The following is a 15,074-nucleotide window of genomic DNA, read 5'->3' as shown; positions in this document are numbered from 1 at the left end:
CCAGCAACGGTGAAAGCTGATGCAAATGGAGGCTGTGGACAGCTTTAATGTTGCTATCAGCCTGAAACCGCAGCTGCAGCTCCCCCAATCACGCAGTGTGTAGCAAATGCAGCCCCTCTTTCCCACACTCCAGGCTGCGGCTATGCACCAACTGCGTAAAGCACCTCTGAGTTGGGAGGTGTATTAATTTAGATGGAATCAATGGGCCCAGAGTCAAAGCTCTTAACATGACCCTGAAGATGTTCAAAATTAAACAGTGTCAAACAAGGTTGTGTTCTCTTCCATCCTCCTGGTTGAAGACGGGCCCAGGCAGGGGGACACATGTCCTGAAGATGAATGCATGGTCACAGAGATGGTGTCTGTGGGAGGGCTTTGGCTTCCTCCACTCTAGGATGCTGTTCCAGGAAGAAGGCCTGCTGGGAAGAGTTGGGGGCCACCTGACCAAGAAGAGGAAGAGCATCTTCATTCACCAGCTCGCTAACCTAGTGAGGAGGGATTTAAACTAGGTTCAAAGGGGATAGGTGATAACAAAATTTTATTATCAGAGGTGTCAAAGTTAGACTCAGGACTCACAGTTTGTCAGACCACTCTGTTTTATTAGCACAGTGCTCTGCTAATAACACCCAGATAATGTGAGCTCCATGCAAGACCAAACAGTCTTATTTATACAGATACAAGGGCGCGAACTAAACAAAGGGACAAAGAGAACAAAATTGTAAAATTTACCTGGGGCACAGCATGCAAATCCTGCTTCCTTACTAACTCTTATCGATCTAAGGCTAATACTTCACCAATCGCCTTTAAGTGGAGCAATTGTTCTACCTTAATGTCTGCTTTCCTGACACCTGGATCGCAGCATTCTTTTCATTTCTACTTAAAGGCACATACAGCATTCTTTAATTCATTCTATTTCTTTAATATAATTCATTTCACTTTCACAGAGGGGTAGCTGTGTTAGTCTGGATCTGTAAAAAGCGACAGAGAGTCCTGTGGCACATTATAGACTAACAGAAATAAGTCTTCTGTTAGTAAGTCTTCTGTTAGTCTAAGGTGCCACAGAATGCTCTGTCGCTTTTTAATGATTTTTTATTATCTCTTTCCCCAAATTGCCTTCCACCTTCAGCTTGACCACCAATTCCTCCCTCTTACATAAGAATGACCACACTGAATCAGACCAAAGATCCATCTAGACCAGTGTCCTGTCTTCCAACAGTGGCCAATGCCAGATGCCCCAGAGGGAATGAACAGAACAGGTAATCATCAAGTGATCCATTCCCTGTTGCCCGTTCCCAGCTTCTGGCAAACAGAGGCTAGGGACACCATCCCTGCCCATCCCGGCTAATAGCCATGGATGGACTGATCCTGTTATTTTTTTAACCCTTTTATATTCTTGGCCTTCACAACATCCTCTGGCAAGGAGTTCCAGAGGTTTCCTGTGCGTTGTGTGAAGAAATACTTCCTTTTGTTTGTTTTAAACCCGTTGACTATTAATTTCTTTTGGTGTCCCTTAGTTCTTGTGTTATGAGAAGGCTTAAATAACGCTTCCTTATTTACTTTCTCCACACCCATCATGATTTTATAGACCTCTCTCATATCCCCCTCCCCCTTTAGGTGTCTCTTTTCCAAGCTGAAACATCAATTTGTAAGCACCTACAGGATAACAGAGTTATAAGGAATAGCCAGCATGGTTCTATCAAGAACAAATCATGCAAAACTCAACCTAATTTTGTTCTTTGACCAGGTTACATGCCTAGGGCATAGTGGGGAAGCACCAGATGTGATAGATCTTGATTTTAGTAAGGCTTTAGACACAGTCCCACATGACATTCTCATAAGCAAACTAGATAAATGTGGTCTAAATGAAATTATTACAACGTGGGTGCACTACTGGTTGAAAGACCGTACTCTTTATCTGTGGTTTGCTGTCAGGGAGGGCATATCTAGTGGGGTCCGCATGGGGCAGTCCTCGGTCTGGCATTAGTCAATATTTTCATTTATGACTTGGATAATGGAGCAGAGAATGTGCTTATAAAATCTGCAGATGACACCAAGCTGGGAGCAGATGCATGCAAACATGTTGGAGGACAGGATTAGAATTCAAAATGACCTTGACAAATTAGTGAATTGGTCTGAACTTAACAAGATGAAATTAAATATAGACAAGAACAAAGTATTACATTCAGGAAGGAAAATCAAAGGCGCAACTACACAATGGGGAATAACTGGCTAGGTGGTAAGACTGTTGAAAAGGATCTGGGGGTTGTAGTGGATCACAAATTTAATATGAGCTAACAATGTGATGCTATTGCATAAAAGACTACTATTCTGGGCTGTATTAACAGGATTGTCCCAGGTAAGCCCTGGGCGGTCACTGTACCGGGCACTGGGGAAGCCTCATCTGGAGTGCTGTGGCCAATTCTGAGCGCCACACTTTGGGAAAGATGTGGACAAATTGGAGAGAGACCAGAGGGCAGCAACCACAATTATCAAAGGTTTCGAAAACCTGACTTTGAGGGAAGGTTTAAAAACTGGGCCTGTTTAGTCTTGAGAAAAGATGACTGAGGGGGAACCTGATGATAGCCTTCGAATACATGAAGAACTGATATAAAGAGGACTGATCAGTTGTTCTCCATGTCCACTGAAGGTAGACAAGATGCAGCAAGAGAGATTCAGGTTAGCTACCAGGAAACACTTTCTAAGTCTCAGGATAGCTAAGGCTTGGGACAGGCTCCCAAGGGGGGGTTGTGGAATCCCTGTAATTGGAGGTTTTTAAGAACAGGTTAGACAAGTCCCTGTCAGGGACGGTCTAGGTTTGCTTGGTCTTGCCTCAGTGCAGGGGGCTGGACTTGAGAACCTCGCAAAGTGCCGTCCAGCCCAATGTTTCTAAGATGTCTTTGGGGTTTAGTGTACAGAGACTTCAGCCTGCGTAGTACCATGGTGCAAACACCATTCAAAAGCCTCTTATGAAAGATACAGGGGTGGGGGAGGAAAAACAGTTATAGCAGTGGTCCCCAACATGGTGCCCGTGGGTGCCATGGCGCCCGCCGGGGCATCTATGTGCGCCCGCGTACTGGCCAGCAGACGAGCAGCCGCCGAAATGCCACCGACAAGCAGAGTCATCCAGAGGCGTCGCCGCCGAAATGCCGCTGATTTTCGGTGGCATTTCGGCAGTGATGCCGCTGTTTGTCCGCAGCATTTCGACAGCAACGCCTATTGATGTTGCCACTTCTCAGCAGCATTTCAGCAGATGCTCATCCGCTGGCTACAGTCCGCGGTGGCTCATCATCTGGCGCCCGCCAGACGAAAAAGGTTGGGGACCACTGAGTTAAAGTATTTGAAATGTAAAATATTAAGTCAGGCTTTCACTTTAACAACATCTTTTGTGCCCTTTGCCTTTAGCTGGAGAGTATTTACATATGGAGGGGAGTGCTCCCCCAGATCAAAAGTGTCTGTTTGAGGGAAAAGAGCAGTTAGTTGAGATGGGCTGGAGCTGGCGTTGCTGCTGTTAACGTCTGTTAATGTCTGATCCCATTTCCTAGAAACCCAAAGCCACACACACACAAGAGGAAAGAGACGGGCAGCAAAGATGGAAAATGCAGTATCTGTCTCTGGTGTGACACTCACTTGTAACCTCACTGCTGGAAAAACACAGGCATGGCACATGCTCTTATCAGCCACTCTGAGGCCTGGCAAACTTGCACCAGCATCGGGCTGTTCAGGGCTGTGCATTTAGCTGCCTTTCTGATCACAGGCTCGCAGCAGTGTTGTAAAATGTGCCATCTTGGCTGGCTAAGCCAGCTTCTTATTAAACAGAGGGCAAAAGGAGAGGGCTAGGAGGGGAGAAATAAAGTGGGAGAAGGAAAAGGATGCAGCGGGGGGAGGGGGGAACAAAGTCTCCAATCCCAGGTGGTGGTTGGGATTTAGCCAGAGCCCATGCAGGTGGTGATGTCAGCGGGTCCCACTCTTGGCCCAAGCTAGTCAGGCATCTCTCAGGGTTAGGATGAAGAAGGTCCCAGGAGACTGAGGGGGTGGCAGCCATGATGGTGAAGCTCGCTCCTCTTCCCCTTCTCTCGCATGCCCTCCTTTCAGTCAGCCAGTGTCATGGCAGCCTCCTCCTCCTCCCATAGGCTCCCCCTGAGGGCCCCAGAGGGGAGGGGTGGCTGGAACAGCTCAGCCCCTCATTATTTTGCCCACAATTAGGCCGACACACCAATTTCTGCTCTCACCCTTCTCTTGTTCATCGGGCATGAGCTTAACACAGGCCTTGAGTTATAGCAGGAGGAGGCCTTTGGTTTGGACTAGATCTGTCTGTCTGTCTTGCTTTGTCATCTTTTCCCATCAGCACTGGGTGTTCTTGGTTATTGTGACATCTTAGGAGAGGAGTGGGCAAACTTTTTGGCCTGAGGGCCACATCTGGGTATGGAAATTGTATGGCAGGCCACGAATGCTCACAAAATTGGGGGTTGGGGTGCAGGAGGGCTCTGGCTGGGGGATGTGGGTTCTGGGATGGGGATGGGGATGAGGGGTTGGGAGTACAGGAGGGTGCTCCGGGCTGGGACCGAGGGGTTCAGAGGGTGGGAGGAGGATGAGGGCTGGGGCACAGGAGAGGGTCAGTGGGGCAGGCTCTGGGCAGCGCTTACCTCAAGCAGTTCCCAGAAATAGTGGGATGTCCTCCCTCCAGCTCCTTCGCAGAGGTGCGGCCAGGAGGCTCTGTGCACTGCATTGCCCGCAGGCGCCACCCCTGCAGCTCCCATTGGCTGCAGTTCCCAGCCAATGGGAGCTGCAAGAGCAGTGCTTTGGGCAGGGGCAGTGTGCAGAGCCCCCTGGCTGCCCCTATGTGTAGGAGCCAGAGCGGGGGGGATATGCCGCTGCTTCTGGGAGCCATGCGGAGTGGGGCAAGACCCTGACCCTGTTCCCCAGCTGGAGTGCCAGAGTGGGACAAGCCCCAGACCCTGCTTCCTGGCAGGAGCTCGAGGGCTGGATTAAAACGTCTGGAGGGCTGGATGTGGCCCCCGGACCATAGTTTGCCCATCCCGTCTTAGGAACTGTCTAACACTTTTTCGAGTTGAGCTCAATAGACCCAATTATTACGTCAGAGGCCCCTGGGGCCCGTCCCCTCAAATTGACATTGTGTTTTAAGGTCATCCTGGTGGCTGTGCACAGTCTGGTTGGTTACCCTGGGAATTTTCATCTCTGAGCTCTCACATGTTCTTCAGCCTGAAATCCCCACGAGGACTGGACAGGACACAGGTCCCTGGAATAGTGAGTCTCCCCATGAGCTGGCCTGACACAGCTGCCCCAGATGGGAGAATGTTCACAGCTTGGGTCAGCAGGTGTCATAGTGCTAAATAGCCCCTTGTGGTTAGTGCTGGTCACAGCGAGACACTGCCAACCCAGGGCTGGCCAGGCTGCAGAGTAACTCTGCCCTGTCTGTGCTCAGTCAGTGTTGGAGCTCTTGACTTCAGGAAAGACAAGGCCATTTCCTTCTTTCCCTGCCCTGCCAGTAGGCAGCACAAGGGGTGTGTCTCTAGGTGTGCTAAGTGCGGGTGCGTCACACTGAGACTGGGTCCTGCTAGAACTGCTCTGCCTGGCCCTATTGCACCATCTGCCAGGACTGAATCTCCAGGACACAAAGCTTAAAGAAGGGAATGACCAGGAGTCATTCCCATTTTTGCCCAGGCGCCCCCGGCCGACCTCGCCGAGGCCAGCCAGGAGCACTCACAGGATGATGATGAGGACAGCTATCAGTCATTTTGTACTGTACCGTCTGCCACCGGGGAGGGGAGGGGAGAGGAGAGGATCTCTGCCTGGCATCCGGCCTTTACCTGTCGCTGCCCCGGCTCGGCTCATGGAGCTGCCCCTGCAGAGCCACCCCCGGAAGCAGCCAGGAAGAGGAGACCTGCTTTGCTTTGGCTTTGGGGGCAGGGCCGGCTTTAGGTCAATTCCCCCGAATCGGGCCCCGTGCCTTTGGGGGCAGGGCCGCCCAGAGTGGGGGGCAAGTGGCCAAGAATCCCTTCCTTGGCTAGAGGTGCCTTTTTAATTTTTACTCACCCGGCGGCGCTCCGGGTCTTTGGTGGCATTTTGGCGGCGGGTCCTTCAGTGCTGCTGAAGACTCAGAGTGCCGCCCAGTGAGTACAAGCCCCACGTGTTTTTTTACGTGGTTTTTTTCTGTCATCCCTGCCGGGGCCCCATTGAAACTGTTCGAATTGAGCCCCGCACTTCCTAAAGCCGGCCCTGCTTGGGGGGTGAGGGGAAGTAGTGTTCTTATGCTGGGTAGCAGTGATTGGAGGTACTTTGGTGCCGTGACTGTGCTTTCATTGCAGCGCTCTCAGGGCAAAGGTCTCCTCTGCCCCAATGCCAGTGGCTGCCACCCCAGAGCATCCCAAGGAACCAAGCTGCGGCACATCCAAGAGTGGCCGTGGGAGCAATTCCACTTTCCTGTGGCCAGAGCTGGGCTGGCTTTGTGGAATGCTGGCCTGCTCCATTCTTGGGGTGCAGCCAACCCTCACAGGGCTGCTTACCAGCTGAGTTGCGGACACTCTCCTTCCTGGTGAGGATGGATGGGCCCTTCTGTACAGTTCCCCATGCTAACCAGGCACAGGACTTGCTGGGACATGCTGTTAGGTACGTTGCACCCTCAGCACCTTGATGTGAAATTCGGAGCTGTCCCCTCTGTCGGTGCCCTCTGAGGCTCCCTGGCTGCTGGGCTCAAGCTTGGCTGAAGCCTTTTTGGGGGCTTGCTGAGCCCAGCAGCATTATTACAGCAGTTTGCTCATTGGATGTTAACCTCTTCTGTCCTGGTCCCTTTCTCTACGGATGCGAGCTGCCTGGTTTGGGCACTGGAATCGCTGCTTGTCTGCATGTACGGTGTGCACACAGACACTGGCTCCCGGTGTCCTTCCTGGGTTTTGCAGAGGAGCTCAGAGTGGAGAAAGCATGTGACTGGCAGTGCCTGTGGCACCAGGCTGGATCTGACACAGCTCAGTCAGTGGCAGGGGACGTGCTTGGCTCACCTAACATTGCCATTTGGCCCCTGGAGATTCTAGCTGTGTCTCCGTGGGCGATGGCAGCTCCAGGGCTGTGTGGGGCTCAGCAGCATGTGGCACTTTGTGCTGTTTGCATTCAACAAGGCTCAGCACAGAGGCTTTGGCCTCAATGGAGGGGTCCAATATACAGCATGGGCTGGGAGTGCAAGGCTCTGGCTGAGCAATGGAGGTAAAACCATGCCTTTGCTGTTCACTTCGCACCACTGGCCTCCCAGTTAAATCTCGTCCCCAAACAGAGCCTCCCCCTCAACACGAGAGCCCCTTGGTGCGTCAGCACATTCCCTCTCCAGCCTCTTTCCAAAGAGCCGCACTCCCGCTGGTTTGTGACCATCGTGCTTCATGGCTTTGCCTAAATCCAGCCATACACTGTCCTGTGCCCATGCCACAGGGCTACATGCTGCAACTTCCTCCTCTGCCGCCTTCTCCCTCACACCTCTGCAAACCCACAGCCCCAGCCCCATGGAAGTCAGTGAGTCACCTCACCTAGTCTAACAGGAAAAGAAGAGGCAACAGTTATAGCAACATTTTCTCCTTCACACCCCTGAGAGCTGGGGCTTTGCTGAACGTCCCCTTAGCAGTGTCACAAGCACATTTCCTAATGGCACTGTGCTGGCCACACCTCGTTCCTGTAGAAACCCTGGGGCTCTTCACAGCCATTTCCCAAGCATCTTTAGGAAAGGCTGCACCAGTGAGTGTGCTCCGGGAGGGTGAGAGCATCTGGCAAGCCATTCCTGGCCCAGTGAGTGGTTGGACTAGATCCATGTGACAACAGGGAATCAGGCGTGGGGGTGGGGAGGGGAGTGCAGCTTCTGTTCATCCCAAGAACAGTTGATGGAGCCCAGAGGGAAGGCTGCCTCTCTCACCCAGTAGGTGGTGGTGACCTGGCTCTGGCCTATGGGGAGGTCCCTGGTAACCTCATTGCCCTGGGGTGGGCACATGGCTCATTGTGATGTCTGGGGTGAGCTTGTGGCTGCATTGCCACCAGCACTTGTCTTGAGCTGGATTTCTGAGCGGCAGCGTGGCCTGGTGGTCAGGGCTGGGGCTCCAGAGAGGGCCTCAGGTACCTGGCTGGCATACCTGTTGCCCATCCACCAGAGCCCTTCTTGTACTCCAAATGCTGGGAGGGGGCGGTTCCCAATCCTGGCCAGAAGGTGGCACTGTTGATACAGCTATAAGTGTCAGGCCCTGCCCTGGTGTGTGCCCCGTGTGTGCTGCACATGAGCTGGCCCTGGCCTGAGGAGCTGTTATTCAGCATGGCTGGTGCGGTGGTGCCCAGGGCCTGCTATGCTGGGCGCAGCATGGACACCCACAGAGACATGGCCCTTGCCCACAGGAGCTCGCAAGGGCAGAGCTCGTATGTGTGGAGTGGCCATGTGCACGTGGGGCTGTGTTAGGAGCGGAAGAACACAGGAATTAGAGGTGGTTGCTATAGCCTGTGTTCTGCCCAGCCCAGTTGGTGTTGGCATGGGGGATGCGTACCCTGCTGACGGGTGTGCACCTCCATAGACAACACACAGCTGGGGGGCGGGCCGAGGGCAGCAGGCAGGGGATGTCTTTTCCCTTTCTCACACCCCCAGAGGTGCTGGGCCTGGTTAGCGTCATTCAGCTCCGTGTGGGGAGCCAGAGCCCTGCCTGTGCTGAGCATGAGTTGGCCCTGGTCCATCGAGCCTGCTGGTGCTCGGTGAGGGGCTGGCAGCATGGCCTCTTGTACTCTGCTCTGGCCAGGTATGGGCTCCTGGGGGCATCCCTTTACGATCTCCATGGCGGGCCAGGCAGCGCCATGCTCAGCCATTCACTGCACCAGCCCCTGGCTGGCACTGCCATCCAGTGGACCAGCCTCCCTGGGAACACCAGCTAATCCGCTCTGCAGCCAGGCCTGTCCATGGGACAAGGAAAGCCGTTCCCTCCCCCCGACCCCACCTCCCGACCCCTGGTATGAGAATCTGCCCCATAGGGTTCAGCGTCTCTGTTTCAGCAGGGGACACTGCAGCCAGCAGCCCAGCCTAGGAGCTAGACTAACCCTGTGGTCTCAAGCACGGCGTATGGGGGCGAAGCTCCTTCAGAACAGATGGGAGCACGGCCTCCCGGCACACACACCAGAGGGAGGCCTGGCTCTGTGACATGGCTCCCCATCACGAAGTCCCTCCACCCCCCCGTGACCTAGTGGGCTGTCTCCCGTCAGCCTCTGGCGAAGGAGGGGGATTGTTTGTTCTGTTTCTGAGCACTGAGGTGCCAGCTGTGGCTGCAATGAGGCAGAGCCCATCTCCCCCTGCACCCCATGCCTTGAAGTGGGGCAGGGGCACATGTTCCATTTTAGATGGGGCAGCAGCGGTCAGGACTCACACTCAGGCAGCCAATGCTGAGCCAGGCCGAGAAGCCAGGGGGCCAGGCTCCAGGCCTGTGCCCGCCTGCCAGGCCACGCTCGCTCCGCCGTGCTGTGGCTGCGCTGTTGCCATTTCTCAGTCAGTGGTGAACCAGTTGCTAACAGGCCTTTCAGGTGTCAGGCTGGTCACGCCATCGCTAGAGCAGCCTGAGCCTCCCAGTCCTCCGATCCGTATCACATGTCTGTATGGATAGACCCAGCCCTGGCACTTTGGTCCTGGCATCCCACCCCTGCCCACAGGAGCCTGATCTGTGTTGGAGGCTGGGGACCCCACGGGGCCCTGGCGGTTGCTGAGAGCTGGCTGAGCTGGGACACATTGTGCTGGGTTCAGGTGCTGGAGCTGCCCACTCCCCCACCCACCCCCTGCGGGTGCCAACAGGGGCCTCAGCCCCACCCTGGCTCTAGCCAGCACAGGGACCCTTTCCGTGGAGCTGGCAAAGCCTCAGGCTGGGCTGTGGGGCTTTGCAGCCTGGTGTTAAGTGACCCCATGTGATGGCTGTTGCCATGGGAACCCATGGGCGGAGGAGGGTTAATCTCTGCGCCTTTGTTCTGAGTGGCCTGTGCAGATTTGAGGGCATGGGCCAGGCAGAGCCTGGCAGCTACCACAAGCAGCTGTGCAGCACCCCCAACACTGCCTGCCCCCCACAACATGACAGCTCACTGACTCCCCTCTCCCACAGCATGGGACACCCTAGTCTGCGTAAAGGAGGGCACGTGGATGCTGTTGAGCGTGGTGCTGCCCCTCAGTGATCAGTGCTCCGACCCTCAGGATCCAGGCTGGGCACCCTGTGCTTTGGAAACAGCCCCCAAATGCTCAGCTGCAGCCTGGCTGACCTCACAGCCCCCCGGCTCCTGGTGCAGGCAGCACCTCCCAGCAGGGGAGCTCAAAGCACTTGCACATGGGGAACGGCTCTGTCCTGTCACTGTACAAGTGGAGAACCTGAGGCACAGAGTGGGGAAGGGACTCACCCAAGCTTACACAGAGGAAGCCCCCTCTATGTGCCTGGGGCAGCCCCCTTTCCTGAGAGCAGCTAGCATAGGAATGCTGTGCCCCACCCTCGCACCAGTGTCATCAGGGCAGTTGGGAATGTGGAAAGGGCCCGACACTTTGCTGTCGGAGCCCCAGTCTAAATCTGCCCCTGCCCCAGCTGGCAAGGTGGTCGGCTGCAGCAGAGCCCTGGGGGCTGAGCAATGTGCCTGCTTGGCATACGCTGGCGAGCTGCACCAAGACAGGCTGCACTAGCGCTGTTACATAAGGCTCACGGCTGCTCTTTGAACCTGTCACTAAGCTGCTGTGTAAGTAGCAGAGCCCCCCCGATGAGCCGGGACGCCCAGGGTGCCGTGCTTTTTGGGCTGTGACTGATGCTGCCAGCTCCGCTCAGTGCTCCAGAGCAGCTGAGACATTGCTCCCAACGCAGTGGCTGCTCACGTCCATGGAGCCGGCCCCGAGGCCCTGGCACCCGTCTGCGAGGGCTCCGGCGGGGGCTATGAGCTTCACTGCATTCCTGTGCCTCTGGCTGATTGAGCAGCTATGCAGAGGAGCTGGCTGTGGGGAGGGCTGGCTCTGTTCCAGTCAGGTCTCCTCCTTACTGGGGACAACTTCCCCCTATAGTGTGTGAATCATTCCCGCCGCCCCCCCCCCCGAGTGCAGGGCCCACCGTTTGGTCCTGGCTTGCCAAGGCCTGGGGAGCAGGAGGCAGGGGACGATGCAGCTCTTTGTAACGCCAAGAGGTGGCACATGTTGTGGCATTACAGCGATGCCCAGTCCCCAGTCCGGCACTGCCTGCCTGCTGGGATTGCAGCACCTCTCTGCCGCTCAGCTGGGCCAGGGTCCTGCCACCAGCTTTGCCTTCCTATGCTCTGCCAGGGCAGGGCAGCCCTCTGGTCCGTCTTGCCTGGTCCCGCCAGGCAATGGCTGCAGGCTCTGCCCCTTCCTCCCCTGCCTGGAGCCACAGGGAAAGGGGGTGGGACAGTGCTCTCCCCGCCCCCCCCCTTCCTCCTTTTTATCACTGCACCTGAGCCTGTGAGGCCAGAGGCCACCTCATCAGGCCCCTCCTTGCCACCCAGCCTTGCCCTGGCCCAGTGAGTGGGGCTGGGGCTCCAGGCACAATGCGCCAGGTGAGGGCAGTGTATGCGTCTCCATGGCAACACAGGGAGCCACACGCTCGCTGGGCCTGGTGCCTCACAGGGACTGTATTTACCTTCTCAGAAACTGCCTCCTGCGCCAGCAATTTGCTTCAATTAGCCTTGTTAGCGCGTCAAGAGGCCCCCAGTGATGTCAGCAGATGGCCATGGTGGGCAGCTCCAGCCCCCTGCTGTCCCCACACGTAGCATGGTCAGAGAGCGGTGTCAAGCCAGGGCTCTGGCTCTGTCCCTCGCTGGCTGCCTGGGTTCTGGGTGGGATGTGGCGGCGGGAGCCGTGAGCTGCCACACTGCCGTCCTGGCACCAGGCAGGGAAATGGTGAGGCAGCGTCACTGTCTGGCTGGCCATGGGCCGGCTCGTGCTCTCGTAGGCACCCATTGGGGCCCCCAGGGTTGCAGGCGGGGCTGAGAGTCGTTCTCTGGGGAGCTGCTGTGATATGACACCCACTGCCTGGCGTTTTAAGTTGTGCAGAGTGGCAGTGGCCTGCTGCTGGTGTGGGCAATGCCAGAGTCCGGGTAGTCAATAGCGGCCCGCGGGCCAAAGCTGGACCACCAGACACTTCTTTGTATTTACTTATTAGCATTGTTTTTTGTTTGTTTTTTAAATATTTTCTCGGGCATCTGGACCTTGACCGAGAAATTGGGACCTAGACAAAGACTAATTGACTACCCCATACCACAGAGCATCTAACTGCCCCATGATGCCCCCTGACCCACAGAGAGTAGACGGGGGGGGGGCTGGGCTCCTTTCGCCTCCTGAGGGCTCCTGGCTTACAAGGGAGGCCGAGGCCAAGTCAGTAGCTGCTCAGCCCTGGAGCAGCCCAACCTTGAACCAGGCTGCTGCAGGTCGGACTAAGCACTGCTCTGTGGGTGCGGTAGCCTGGGTTGGCTGGGGCAGCCTGGGAGTGGGCAAGTAAACAGTGGAAAATTACTGTGTGCTCAGCACAGCCATTATCCAAATGAGCCGAGCGCAGCACATCTGGGCTGGGGAAAGCTTGGGCCCAGGGCTTTGCAGAGCTGACACGCTAATCAGGTCTGGGCTGGCTCAGTGCTGGAGGGGAGACCCCCCGCCCCGGGGTGAGAGGCAGGGGGCTGCAGGTGAGACAGTGCTGAGCCAGGCAGGAATGAGAGCTGTGCATGCTACCTAAGGGTGAGGTGGGCTGCTAACCCCAAACTCCATGCTGGTGATTACCTCCCTGCCCCTGCCCCTGTAGCGTGCCCAGGCTGCATCACTGACTGCCTTGGAGGGGGCGAGTAGTGCTGCTGTGCCCTATGGTCCCAGCAACTGGGGACAGACCGCACGGGCGGGCAGTGTCTCGGGGGCGGGGGGGGGCAGCTCAGGTACACACATGGGGGGGAGGTGCGACGGTGGCCAGCAGTAGACTAGCACGGATGGAGGAGACCTCCCCCCACAGCCGTCCTCACCCAGCCCCAGCCGCCTGGGAGGGGGACAGAGCAAGCGTGGAGGGGGTGCCCTGCCCTCCCCTCGCCCGGGTCCCCGCAGCTGTTAAATGCTGGCCACACCCTGGCTGGGCTCTGCCTGCATTTCAGTGCTGGGAGATGGTGCCTGCACCCTGGAGCTTCTGCCCTAATCTCCCTGGGTGACAGACATGATTAATTTACCTTTAAAACATTGAGTTCATGGGCACCCTGGGAGCAAATACATTACCCCCCCCCCCACACACACACACACACCCAGCTTCTTCCAATTCCTCCCCTCCCCCCATCCCCTCCCAATCGCCTGGGCCTAGGGCTGCTGCTGGAGTCACAAATGATCAGCACAGGCTGGGCCTGGAGCTGGAGCTGGCACTGGCAAACAGTCATGGCCCAGGCTGCCTGAGTGGCAAGCACGGTGCTGCCTGGGGCCGGGGGGGACTAGAGCAGGGACCCTGGGTGCTGGGGAATGTGCAGGTTCCCAGAAGTCCTGCTTGGGCTGAAGCAAGGTCAACCCAATCCCCATGAGAGGCAGAGCATGACGTGAGAGACCCGCAGCACAGGGGCAGGGTGTCATGCAGGACACAGGGGGAGGGAGAGGGGAGGGATGCTGGGAGGGGGCGGGGCTGGGGCAAGGCTCAAGGCTGGTGATGTGATGGGTCTCACTGAAAGGCATGGCTGAGGCTGGCGCCAAGGTGCTGGGGCAGCTGCTGTTGACCGTGGGGCAGCAGTTCCTGGGGACAGCGGGGCCGGGACATGGAGTGCGAGCCCCGAGGAGCGTGATTTGGTGGAGATGTAAACAGCTAGTCTGGCTGGGCGCCCTCTGCACTGAGCAATGTTTATAGTGTGGGACTGTTTATGGTCACTCGGGGCGGCTGTTTCCCAAGTGCTCAGCCAGAGCTGTCGGGCTTGCCAGCTGCAGGGGCAGGGTTAGCTGTGCACTGGGCGGCTGGCTCTGCAGCAGCCCAAGGCTGCTGTGGCACCAGGGCCAGGGAGGGCACACAGCAGTGCTGGGCTGGGACAGCTGGCGTGCCAAGAGCACCTTCCCTAGCTTGCTAGTGTCACGCTAATGGGGCAGGCAGTGCTGATCGGAGATCTATGGTCATTACGGTAGTTTAAATCAATAAGCTCAGATGCAGTTTTGGCTCCTTCCCTGCAGAGGAAATTAGGGCCACTTTGCAGCAGGAAATGCTCCTTAAATGCATCAAGATTTCCCCAAGCCACAGCTGTCAGGGTGAGCACAGCCTGAGCGCCCAGAGCCCCTCCAGGTCTGGTCTGTAAGCAGTAACCCTGTGCAGACCACCTCACTGTGGGCCCCAATCTGCCCCCTGAGCTCCACCGCCTCCAAGCCTGGCCTGTAACCCTGTGGCCACCTTGCTGCCAGATGTGCTATGACTTTCCTTGCAGGCAGCAGAGCGAGCTGGGACCAGAACCCAGGAGTCCTGACACTGTCACCTGCCCAGGCAGGTGTGTGCATGGGAGTGCTGCCAGGCTGTGCACGTGGGGCAGAGCTTGTACGCAGGCAGGCAGGCAGGCAGGCACGCACGCTGGGCTAATCCCCCACACAAGGAGCTTGTTCCTTTCCCAAAGCCGCCACTTTCGATGGCTTAGTGCTCACATGGGGTGCAAAAGCACCTTATGAGTGTTTGGGGGGGCTGTGGGGTGCTGAGAGGCACCCAGCATGCGTGTGAACGCCTGTGGCTGTATGCAGGGGCCTACACCTGTGGGGCAGCACGCCCGCGACACTGCTGCTGGCCTGCATGAGGCCAAGCCAAGTGCCAGCGGCTGGTGTTTTTGCCCTGGCCAAAGCCAACTGGGCGGGGCCAAGCCTGCAGGAGGGTCACCTCTTGGGCCGCCATCTGGCCAGTGCCAGCCAGAGCCCCCTGCAGCCTTGGGGTGTCTAACTCTTGCAGCTGCAGATTTCCTGGCGGAAGCCCTGGGCAGATGCTCTAGCTCATGCTTTGCTCTGGGGACAGTAGAGCTGCAGCTGCTGCACTACCCCTCCCCTGTGCTTTATGCTCTCACAGCCTGATGTCTGCCCAGCCACACTGCTGGCCCCTGTGCTCAGC

This window comes from Mauremys mutica, chromosome 12, assembly GCF_020497125.1.
Source record: "Mauremys mutica isolate MM-2020 ecotype Southern chromosome 12, ASM2049712v1, whole genome shotgun sequence".
NCBI lineage: Eukaryota > Metazoa > Chordata > Testudines > Geoemydidae > Mauremys > Mauremys mutica.
The sequence above is the reverse complement of the archived record's forward strand: the minus strand, read 5'-3'. Positions refer to the sequence as shown.